At 43.9% G+C, this 12,209-nt stretch overlaps 1 long non-coding RNA gene across 1 annotated transcript; it reads right to left on the bottom strand.

The window, feature by feature from the left end:
* Positions 1–7,923: 7,923 nt before the first annotated feature.
* Positions 7,924–11,334, bottom strand: LOC142574319 (uncharacterized). Its single transcript, XR_012826495.1, has 3 exons — positions 11,228–11,334; positions 10,047–10,117; positions 7,924–8,019 (listed from the first exon to the last, which is right to left on the bottom strand). It is a non-coding gene; the product is annotated as an uncharacterized LOC142574319 (long non-coding RNA).
* Positions 11,335–12,209: the final 875 nt, after the last annotated feature.

Below are 12,209 nucleotides of genomic sequence, written 5' to 3'. Positions count from 1 at the left end.
ATAATGTGGGATGACGTCACGGCTCTCGATAAGTATGGTGGGAAGCAGAGCAGTGCATTTGGCGTTTGATGGAATATCGGCTTGTTAGCATGATGTGTCTGCTTCTCCTAAAACGTGCATGCTTGATTTCTGGCGAGCCGGCGGCGATGTGTATTCTCAAGGAAAATAGCGGTGACCATGAAAACGAAGCGCCCGTCGCGCATATCTATAGAGAGTATCATAACGCCACACTGCAGGGAACTAGGCTCAAGAAGGCAGACGGGGTCCTACGAAAGAGGCAAAGAGGCTTATGCAACAAAATACATTTTCTAAGTTGCAACTGACTGGCAGGAAGAGAACGGCGAATGCAACCGTAATTTCTTGAACAGGTATTGCCGACCACCCTCCAACGGCCTTTGAGGCCACCAATGAAAAAAAAAAATTGCCCAGACATTTTCGAAGGATCATTGACAGCGATTGCTGTGAATACTGTGACTACAGAGATTGCTGTGAATACAGAGATTGCTGTGAATTTATTCCTGTGAATACGCCTGTGATCGCAATTGTTGGCAGCATGATCATGACAAGGTTACGAACATGCGGTTGTTCCTCGGAAGCGTCGCGGGGTCTTGGTATGAGATGCAAGTGAGAAAAAGCACGGCATCCTTGCGCTCCCGGAAGGTAAAAAAATTGGCTAAATTTTTAGCCATGAAGCTTCAAACTTCAATTAAAATAAATTTTGCGGCTTTACGTCCGAAAACCGACAGTTGATTATGAGCATGCTACAGTGGGAGACTCCGGGTTAATTTTGACGTCCTACTGTTCTTAACGAGCACTGAAACCATGGTAGAGGGGTGTTTCTGCTTTCCACCTTCATCAAAATGCGGCCGCCGCGGCCGGCATTCGATCCCGCGACCTCGTGCTTATCAGCGTCACACCACAGCAACTAAACAAACACGGCTGGTATACTTCAAAGTTGAAACATGACAACAGCTTGCCAGTACTTTTCCGGCCCTGTTCTTGGCTATTTTAGTTAAAGGGAAGGCTGCTGTATACAGCAGATTTTGCACTATCAGACACATGGTTCGTGCCCCTCATCATATAGTGCAACTTCCTAAGCGCTGTTTGATGTTTATGAATGCAAGCGACTTCTATTTGATTGGAAAAATTACGAACGGTGCTTTGGAGGCTCAATTGGGACTCTCCAGCAGCGCTTACATTGATGACCTTCTGATTTACTTAGGGTCAGAACAACAATGAGCACTCTGCGTAAGCTTTGCATGTCCTTAGTAACACTGATCTTAAGAATAATAGGAAAAGCGAATTCTTTACGTCAAATGTGGTTTTCCTTGGAAGCGTGTTCGATAAAGATATCAAGATCACTAAACTGGAGTTCTTCCATACAAACACGAAGCTTACAAAGCCGCCGACATTCCCTCCCTCTGACGGCAGGTTCTTATGAAGATATCACCACACAAAGGTAGCCTTGGTGCGAACAAAAGGCAAAGCCGTTTGCATACAAACGCGACCTATAGCCCTCCAAATCTCACAAAAAGGAACGAGTTGTACCTAAAACACTCGCAAATTTAGCTTAAGCCATAGCCATAACACGAAAATATAAATGGAGGCGAAACGATAATTATCTCGTATCTAGCTAAATACGCCCGTTAACGTCACTGATAGTCAGACTGGCAGAGTTATTTCGAAAGCGCATACTGACCGGGGGCATTCCGACGGCCAAGGCAGAGTGGTAGTTAGCGAGGATGCAGCAGCGAACACAGCGCAGAGCTGCGTGTCGACGCTGTCATCAGGGCCAAGCTCAATTGTCGGCGTCAGCGCGGTCGACAAACGGGTAGTTCCTACGTTCTTGGGAAGAAGTTCGTAGAGTCGGTTGCGAGTCTAACCCTCAAGAACGACCGCAATGGTCCAGGTCGTGGAGTTAGCTCGGGTGAACTCGCACGAATGGACAGTCGTATTCACCCAACCGGTACACCTCGCCCTTGATCCTTGCTCTTCTCACGAACAGTACGATTCTCTTGAATAGTAGTCCTTCATATTTAAAACAGCGCCAAAAAAACACGGACAAGGGAGAACACAGGACGAACAGTGTCCTGTGTCCTACCGTGTCCGTGTTTTTTGGAGCTGTTTTAAATATGAATGATCCGTACCAACTAGCTCGCACCGAAACCCTTCTGAAACTTGAATAGTAGGGCTGCCTCCTAGACCTCGTTGTTCTCCGAACCGGCACTGCCTCCCTGCCGCCAACCTTCTGAGTTCCATAGCCCCTCGCTCCGCTCCATGCATGCATTGCGTTTTGTCCCTTTTGCATTGCCCCATTTCTGATTTTCGAACTGCCCGTATTTCGTTGAGGTCTTTGCTTGGTTCTTCTTCTTCTATCGATGACGTAATGAACTGTCATCTTTTCCTTATCGTGGCGATAAAGAAGTAAATACATATATTCGCTAATTGCATTCAAGTTTGTTTTTCAAGCCTGAAACGGTTGCGTTAGTGGGAGGAGAAAACCGAAATTAACACAAAGTAACCATAACATTCAAAAACAGAGCATTTTATTAAACTTAAATATAGAAAAAATAATCGTGCTTATTTATTAAACAAACTTTTTTCCTGCAATTGAAAAATCCCTTTTCGATGATGACGCAACACACCTAAGTCGAGCCAGGTAGCGGCAACCTGCAACATACATCCTATAGCGTACAGGTAAGTTGTCATCGTAAAATCACAAAGTAACGTTCCACTAGTTTGAGCTACATTCAAGTTCGACGATTCCATTTAGAAACGGTCCAGTTGAAGCCGCTCATTACTTCAAGCGGGCACATATACCAGCAATTGTTTCGCTAATGGGACTTTCGAAATATCCGTTGGTAGTGTTCTGGCGTGAGTGACGCTTTACTTATTGAATGCTTTCACTGGCTAATATAAGTCACTCCTTTGGATGCCCTGCAAATAAAAATTGGGAAGAAATAATATTGAATGGGAATGCAAAAACACCCGTGCGCTTAGACTAAGGCTTCGGCCTATGGAGCGCTACTTGGAGAAAATTATTTCTCAGTTCTCAATTGCATGACTGTCGCAGTCAATTTCGCAGTCACCACGAAACGGGACGTGTTGGTTACATAGCGAAAATATTATCCTAATCGTCACGATGAAGCAGCGCCGTATGAGGACATGCCTATTTTTTAACTATTGCTAAATGACCGACACCCCTACTAATGGAAATAGATTGAAGTCTTTGCCCTTTACCTGTCTATACTCCATCACCAGTTCACCAGTGGCGACACGGAAACTCTCGCCCGTGAGAGTTAGGCTGCTTCTGAGATGAACCCTCTGCCAAAGCCATTTATGTTCGTCAGTTCAAGATGTGCCTTCAATGGACTATTTATTTCATCTATTAAGTTCTACTCCCTACATGGTGGTTGTCAACGTCGATGTTAATGCCAGTTACGTCAATTCTCACTGATACTTTTGATCATCCCCGTGTTTCTGTGTGCCCCAGTGCTGTCCGGAGTGCAGAAGAAGAACTATCCCTGTTGTGGTTTTTCTCGGTGGTGCCGGATCCAGCAACTGCGGATGTGTGTATTGTGATGGTTTCTCGGAGTCATTTGTACCAGTAACCTGGCCAATCATGGTAAAGCTGGTGCTGTACTGTTCGTGATCTCTGACGTGTCCGTTTCAGTATTATCGGTTTTCATTGGTCTTGTCAGTTGCAGCGCCCTCGTTAGCTTTATTTTTACCGCTATTGGTGTTGCGTGCCTCGTTGGTGCCAGTAGTATCGGTCGCGCCCGTTGCAGTGCCCTCGGCTTTCGCGCCAGTTTAAGCACCGTCAGTTTCCTTCTTGTCGTCGTTTTCTGCACTGCCAGTGCCCTCCGGCGTGCTGGTTCCTGCCTGGCCTGTATTTCCTGCTGCGGTGCCTTCAGCACCAACTGCGTTCACCTCCTCGTCGGGTATATTCGGCTGAGAGGATTTGGCTTCTGCACCTGCAGCTCCGCTGAAACTTGTGTGTTTGTGCTTATTTCCTCCTCCAAGAAGCGAGTAAGCAGCGACACCCGCGCCACCTACGGCGGCACCCATGGCCGCTCCTTTCAGTAAACCTTTAGCTTTACTTTTTTTGCGTGGCGAGTGAACTATAACGACAGCAGGGTTGCGTGGGCCATACGGCGGGCCATACACGCCGCTTCCTGCTCCGTACGCGTTTCTATTGGAATGAGTAGGGACGTAATAATGGCTTTGAGGACGGACATCATATATCGTTATTCTGCGCTTTTTACTGCTCCTTCTGACTCTTGCCAGGGAAACGTACTTTCCACTTTCAGTCAGTTCGATTCCGCGGCGGCCTTCTTCGGACCGCGGCGCAGCACGCTTCATACGTAACAGATGATGAAGTGCACTTCGAGCGCTCAGTTCGCTGGGAAAAAAAGGTGCGCCGCGTTCCTTTCCATTTTCCCTCAGAACTTGGTCGGTATTCGGAATTACTTTTGCTTCACTGAGAAAGCCGTATCTCGCATAGCCGCCGCCAGTTGAGACTGCAGTGCTGCCAGCATGAGTGTCGTCGTTGGTATTGCTGTTGTGGAGGCTTGAGATGCCGGAGCTGGGTCCCCATTCGAAGTGCTCTGGTGCAGCGTAACGGCCAGTATCTAGACAGGCCCCTCCACGGCAATGGCCCGTAGGCTAGTGGAAAGAATGAAAAGTCGACGAAAATTATTAGCGATCCTTTTTTGGAGTGAGCAATAATTAACGCATAATTCTGTAGTTCATAATCCGTCGCAGCTATGAGCACAAATTGTCAAATAAACATAAATAACTCAGATATGAGAAGCCAGGCCGCTCAGTGAAACGGGATACGCAGAATATAGTAAATGAAATAGAAAACAGAGTATTGAGACTATGTAGAATATCAAGTGTGACTTCTGGCGAAGCTGTTTCTTTTGAGCAGCTGTTTTAGAAATTCTATTTGTGGTTACTTAAGCCCCATTCTTTTCATGAATTGGAATTGAATTCTATTTCTCGTTCATTCAAACAAGGGTAGGCTGAGACTAAAGCATAAACCCTGACAAAGCCGGACAGCAGACCACACACATATGCACAATTTTGCGCATTACAACAGCGTTGGTTACTGCGACAATTCATGGTAGCAATGTCCATAGTCATTACAATCTTCTAATTTATAGTACAATGTATAGCAACGGCTAGGTACAACTGAGCATTTCAGATTTTAATGGTGCGCTAACATTGTACAATTATACACCAAATAAACGTCAGCGTACTTATAGAGCATTATATAGCATTAACATGCGCAATAAAATCTTAATTGTGTGCCAATAATAATAAAACTGGCAACAGGACGTGGATGCAAACATATTTGTATTAATACAAAATGCAAAAGAATATTAAGTAATATCACATCATGTGAATCCTGAAAAGAAGAAAAATATGTAGTTCATGGCAGAAGCACTTTTCTGTTTCATATACTAAGTTATTCAATATTAAAGTATATATGTTCCCTATCTAATCAATCTCTTATTTTTTTAAATGTCTGTAAAGAAGTATTTAAAGATACAGACGCACTATATCTCTTCATTATTTTTGTGGACTTATAGAGAAATGTTTCTTTCCCGTAATTGGTCCTTGCTTTTGGTGTTTGTCATGTGCTGTGTCGCAAGAACTATCCGGGGAGGTGACGTTCACTACATTGTGCGCTTGGGTTTCTCTTTTCGATTTCAAAAAGAATTTGCATATAATATGTATATCCAGTCCGCACGCACCATCTCATATTTTTGGAATAGTGGAGCGGTTCTTAGATCTGAAAGACCGCCATAGTAACTGGCATATAAGCGAATAACTCGTTTTTGTCAATTAATTAATTTCGTGTAATTTCTTATGGTGGTTATACCCCAAACCAATATCCCTTAGCAAACCTTTGAATAAATAATTGCATCATACGGTTGTTTTTTCAGCCATAGAGGGACCAGGTGTGCAATTCTATAGATTACACCGATGTTGTTTTGATAATTCACCGCAAAGGGAATTCACATGTGTATTCAACGACAATTCATCACTAAAATGTATTTCCAGATACTTTTCTTTTCTGGGAATACAGGAACGCCACCTGCCTACGTCTTATCCGATAATCCCCCGTTTAGACAGTTGTTGGCATACAACGCTTTCGAGCACTTACTTTGCAAGTTTTTTTTTAAAACCACGATTCACCCACCCATAGTCATCTTCGCAGGCACTTCAGCGTACATTTTCCTCCATTTTCACCCAATGTTATCTTGGAGAAAGCTGTAGTTCTCCACCACCACCGACCTAATTCTGTGCTCTTCTTAAAACACGGTTATAGCTTGTCGGAGCGTTTGCGTGTGCAACTGAGTGGAATGACGATAATTGACCGCAAAATTCTCGACAACCATTTGTTTTAATAATCTATGCCGAGATTCTTAAATGCGGATGACATCATATCTTTATACCAGTAGGGCTTCATTTCAGGTCGAGACAGGCAGTCTTCATTGGCGGTTTTTTCAGGTGATTTAAGTGAGGCGTTGGAGCACAATGAACAGTCCTATGCATGTTTATCAATATGAGAAAAGCATTTGACCGTGTTTCCCATAGCCTCTCTTACCCAATTATGACTGTTAAAATTAAGTTGCTTCTTAGTGGCCTTATAGATGAAGTTTTTGTCAGATAGACAGCAACTTGTGCATCGTTGCCAGCAACGCAGTAATCTATACCTAATAAAAGGAGGCCTACTTTAAGGTTCTTCATTCAGTCCCTAATTACGTGACATTTTCCTAAATGACCTCTCCGTAGCTGTTTTGGTTCCAACTCTATACAGCCAGCGTCCGGACGTGATCTTTGGAGTAAAAGACGCACGTATTAATGAAAAAAAATTGTTTTATCGTGACCTACGATCGTTGTAAAGAACTCTAAAAATATTTTTTTTTGTTTTCGTAAGCGATTACAAAATGTTATCCTGAAGATCGCCGTCTACACCGGCATAGATAGTGCCCATAGACTGCTTTTTGTTACACATTGTAGCCGAAATCCAAAGCATTGTTATCGTTACCAGCTCTAATGTTGTTTTCCTGAATGCTCGAGACCATTTTACGTCGATCTAGGATCAGTGGACGCAATACATTTCTTCGTCGTAATTTTGATAGCCTGCTACCAGCGCGGGTCTGCGAGATTAGACGGGTCCATAAATTATGCTTTTTGCTACACGAAACATTTTGCCCTAGTTACTCGGGAAGTCCAGCTATGGTCTTGACCACTACTTCTCACTAATTGAAATGTCTTATGTTACTTGGAATTATTGCCTGTGTGCACGCTGCCTGCTCCATCTTTTAACCGACTCACATGCTATACAAAGTGAGAAACGCTTCGATTTGATGGAGATCATTTATGTAACATAAGAACACTACTTACAAAAGTAATATGAAAAAACAAACGAGAGACCTTTCGGCTATTTCATCTGCATAAGCTATGTGATAGAGCTCGGGTAAATGACGACGTAAGAAAGGAAACCAGCACTGACTCCCATTTAATTATAGGCCTGAAACTTGGAAAAGAATGTACGTTTTGCTGAAGACACCAGAAGAAGCATGTGACGGCATTCCGATGGAATAAATAGACTGGCACTATATGAGAGTGGGCCTATTAGGTTGATTGCTATGCTAAATATCTTAGTCTTGCACCCCTGAATCAATCACGCGATAACGCATCTTCAGCTCTTTCAGTTTGGATATTAGCACTTTGTGCGGCTCGTTAAAATAGACTACAGCCTATACATGTTAGGCTTATAGTAAGACTGATGTATTCTCGAGCATCGTCAATTCATTAGACGCTCCTGCAAAATGCGTGTACTGCATATATTGGTGATTCAACATCCTTATGAACGCAGATGAACATTATTTACATACTTACCCTGCACGGCGTTCCATCAGGTTCAGATTGCATAATTATATAGAAAGATGCTCTTAGGTATCTTATTATGCATGGAAATCGGCAGGGAGTAAAAGCGGAAGTCTGAAAAAAAAAAGACGCCTATTTTTCATCCAATATGATGGCACATATAAGAAGTACAGGTCCAGTACACCTTTCCTGGCACCTCGATACAGTTGTGCATAAGCGACCGCCAAATTCACTTATTCACCAATTTATCTTTGCGGCTAAAATGGCTTCCTCGGCTTGTTATCTTGTCGAGCTACAGGCCTCTTTCACGAGTGTAAGTGGAAAGCGGCCAAGGCGGTCAAAAGGAGGGCCGTCTCGCCCCTCTTGAACTACATCGTGGCCCATGCGAGGAGAGATCCGCTGGCTCTCCGCACACACTGATGTGGTAAAGAAATTCGAAGTTCTGATTTTTGATGCAGATTACGAGGGCGCTATTCGGCGATTTCTATTATTGATTAGCATGCACAATCGATAGTGGTGTGCTTCAGGACCGTTCGTTTAGGCAGCCAATGAAAGTAAACATGGTACGATTCCGCTCGAATATTCACGCTTGACAACTCGTACCGCTCGTTCCAAGACCCGGGGCTAGCGTGCGTCCGTCAAGTATTAAGTGGTTGGCACAGCTGGACTAGGCATCGCTCAAGCACATAGCGAATAGTACCTAGCACCTGTGTCGAGATGCTCGCCGTTTGGTTTCCTTAGACGGCGTGCTATCTCCGCATTTACTAATGTTCCAGGTGTCCGTAGCCTTGCATGTTTAGAGACATTGTGTGATATATCCTCTTGAGGTCTCTTGAAATTACACATTGCCTTGAATACTTTTCCAGTTTACCTTGGAAATGAGGATGTAGACTCCTGATATGGAGTCAGATGCGCGCGGAACAATATACAGGGTGTCCCTGCTATCGTTGTCGAAGTTCCGTTATAGTAAAATATATAATACACAAAGACACAGCCAGTAGTATTCTGTAAGCAGTGATGGACCACACCAGGAGTATATTTTTCTTAATGAAATTATCATAATTAGATGAGATCAGTTAACGAACTTTTTAAGTACTGAATTGAAGCTGCAAATATCGATAGAAAAGTAACGACTGCGTACCAAAAAACACGATTTAGTTGTGTTAGTGTGAAATTCTTGCAGTAAATAATATTTTTTTCCCATAAATATGAGATAAGAAAATGCGCGAAATGTCCAAATAGCCGCCTGATTGTGATCCTGCGCGCCGCAACACCAGCGGCCCAAGGCGTTACTCGGAAGAGTTAACACGAAGCTGTCAGCACTCCCCGCAGTTTGTCCCGATCACAGATCGCTTTCAACATATGGTCAGTGCGGCCGCACCATGCGCAGCAGCCGAGGGAGTAGAACGCCCTTTCCCCTAGCGCCTTGCGCGTGACAGAAGACGGCGCGCTTCGTCCCCGCTTTCCTGCCTTGCTCGCGCGAGATTGAACCACCATCGTTGGCTCACCTTCGCACAATTTCACTCGGACGTACAGCATGTGACGCGCGGTGACGAGGCTATCGCCCTTCGACTTTACGCACAATGTCACAGTGACGACGCCATTCGGTGACGGCGGCCGAAAGCGCCTGGAGTCTTCGAATAATTGTTATGGTAATAATGATATGTAAGCGAGATAATCTCGCTACTTCGCAAGCGAACGAACGCATATCATACGATTTTTACATGCATTAACATTGCGTGAATGCATGTGAAACGTGAATGTCTTGAGGAACGCAGGCGTTCAGTGATCTGGAACGCCTACAATATGCGACATTAAGATATCTCAAGGGATGAAGAGCCCCTCTTCCCGATATATTTAGTAAGGGCAAGGCTCGGACTAAAGTGCTTCTCTTATACGTAAGTGTTGTCTAGAATTCACCACCGTCGTCGCAGCCGTCACGTTCACTCTCAAGCGTAGTGAGCGTGCAGTGCCATCCAAAGAGCTTATACGTGTGGATTTTGCGAATACAAGCCATAGTGTCTATTTATTTATCTTTATGCTTGAAAAGTTATTTTTATTGCGAAACCTATGCGGGGTCACTCAATTTAATGCGGATATTTCGTGCACTCAGCATGCAGTTTTCTATTACGGATACTTACAACAGCGGGCGGTAGCAGTCGCTGACAACGGGAAGTGCTTACGTAGGATGATTCGGTTTGGCATGGCCCAGCTACGGAGAAAAAAAGCAAATGGTAAGAGAAAGACCTACTAGGTTTCGTATGCTTATTGCAGTCCTTCAAGTAACCCTATACCCTATAAACGCGAGACATCATTTCGTTGTTCTTGTGCCCATAACCATACATGCTGCATGTAATTGGCATTCTGTGTATGCAGACCCAACCAAAACCCAACTTTTGCTATCCAGAGCGATTATCGTTAAGGCGCGCCCAATCCATGAAGACAACGTAATGTTTCAGCACGGGGTGCGCGTACAAGTCCGAAAATGTCCACGTATGTGAAGGTATGCGTCATTTTAGCGCACTGAAGAACGATGTTGACGTTTATATAGGCTTTGCGGGTTCCCCGGCTGAACTCATCCACATCGTTGTCGCCAGGTACCTTTTGAAAGCTGGCCCGAGTGTCACTTATTACGAAGAATTATATAATATATATATATATATATATATATATATATATATATATATATATATATATATATATATATATATATATAGAAATACGTGTTCTTTCTGTGCTCTCAAGACTTCCGTGAACACCCTTGTAACTCATCATCATCATCATCAGCCTCATTACGCCCACTGCAGGGCAAAGGCCTCTCCCATACTTCTCCAACTACCCCCGTCATGTACTAATTGTGGCAATGTTCTCCCTGCAAACTTCTTAGTCTCATCAGCCCACCTAACCTTATGCCGCCCCCTGCTACGCTTCCCTTCCCTTGGAATCCAGGCCGTAACCCTTAATGACCATCGGTTATCTTCACTCCTCATTACATGTCCTGCCCATGCCCCCCATTTCTTTTTCTTGATTTCAACTAACATGTCATTAACTCGCGTTTGTTCCCTCACCCATGCTGCTCTTTTCTTATTCCTTAACGTTACACCCATCATTCGTCTTTCCATAGCTCGTTGCGTCGTCCTCAATTTAAGTAGAACCCTTTTCGTAAGCCCCCAGGTTTCTGCCCCGTACGTGAGTACTGGCAAGTAAGCCTTGATAAGCCTTGTAAGTGTTGCTAACATATTTACTACAAGCTTTTACTTCCTGCCTCCACTGCATCAAGGCTGGCAAGCTTAATTTCTGGGCATAAAATTTCACTACTCACCCACAATGCAGAAGAAAACACTGATGAGACGGGTACTAGCATGCATTCTGAGCACTGACGAGGTCTTGCAATACGGGTGACTGCCAGGAGGAGCTTATACATTGCTGTAGTTCGACAAAGAAATGATTGATAGTACTGCATATGTGGTATTACCGGAAATGAAGTTTGTGCACTTAAAAAACAATTAAAAAAATTTCTAGCTATTGTTCAAATCCACCTGCGCCTCCATTGTAAGCAAAACAGTATAGTGAAAAAGAAGGACAACCTTGTTTTTTGTCGCTGTTCCAAGAAAAAATGCATGCAATTTATCATTTCCCAAGGGCTACACGTCCTTGTCGTAGGTTTTTGAGGATAGAACAAGATTACTTGCGACTATGTGTAAAAAGAAACAATAACAAATAGTTACACTGCACCAGACCGCGCTTATTGAAAAAAATACTGATGGTTTAAGAAGTCAAGAGTGATAAAAAATCGGAATGAAAATTCTCGTATTGACTTCACAGACTTCGCAAACGTCGGCACTGCAGCTAAAGGCAGAAAGAAAGCTGCAATGGAAATGAAAACATGCGCTTGACGTGCACTTTTTGTTATACGTGAGGCCGTGGCCGAAACATTCCGTACTCCAAGGAAACACGTTCACTTAGATAAATCCCTGGTAGCCCACGCCACTAAGGAGAAGAAAGGAGTAAAGTTGAGGCAGAATGGAACCAGTAGTTTAACTCTTTGAAAATTTGATTTATCAGGAAGGGTCTTAAGTGATTACATCTTATGATACAATATATTCAAACATTTTCTATAACCGTGTCAAGCACTTGAGCACGCTGCCAGGTGCCAGCTGCCTGTCTTTGTGTCGGCGTGTATTTGTAACGGTGACTGACCAGTAGAGCAGTGGTCACACGAAGGACGAAATGTCGTATTTCTCAGAGAAGAGCGTAAGGGGTGGCTACGGGTGCCGCTACATTGAAAGCCGGTGCCAAACCAA

This window comes from Dermacentor variabilis, chromosome 3 (assembly GCF_050947875.1).
Source record: "Dermacentor variabilis isolate Ectoservices chromosome 3, ASM5094787v1, whole genome shotgun sequence".
Classification (NCBI taxonomy): domain Eukaryota; kingdom Metazoa; phylum Arthropoda; class Arachnida; order Ixodida; family Ixodidae; genus Dermacentor; species Dermacentor variabilis.
The sequence above is the reverse complement of the archived record's forward strand: the minus strand, read 5'-3'. Positions and strand labels throughout refer to the sequence as shown.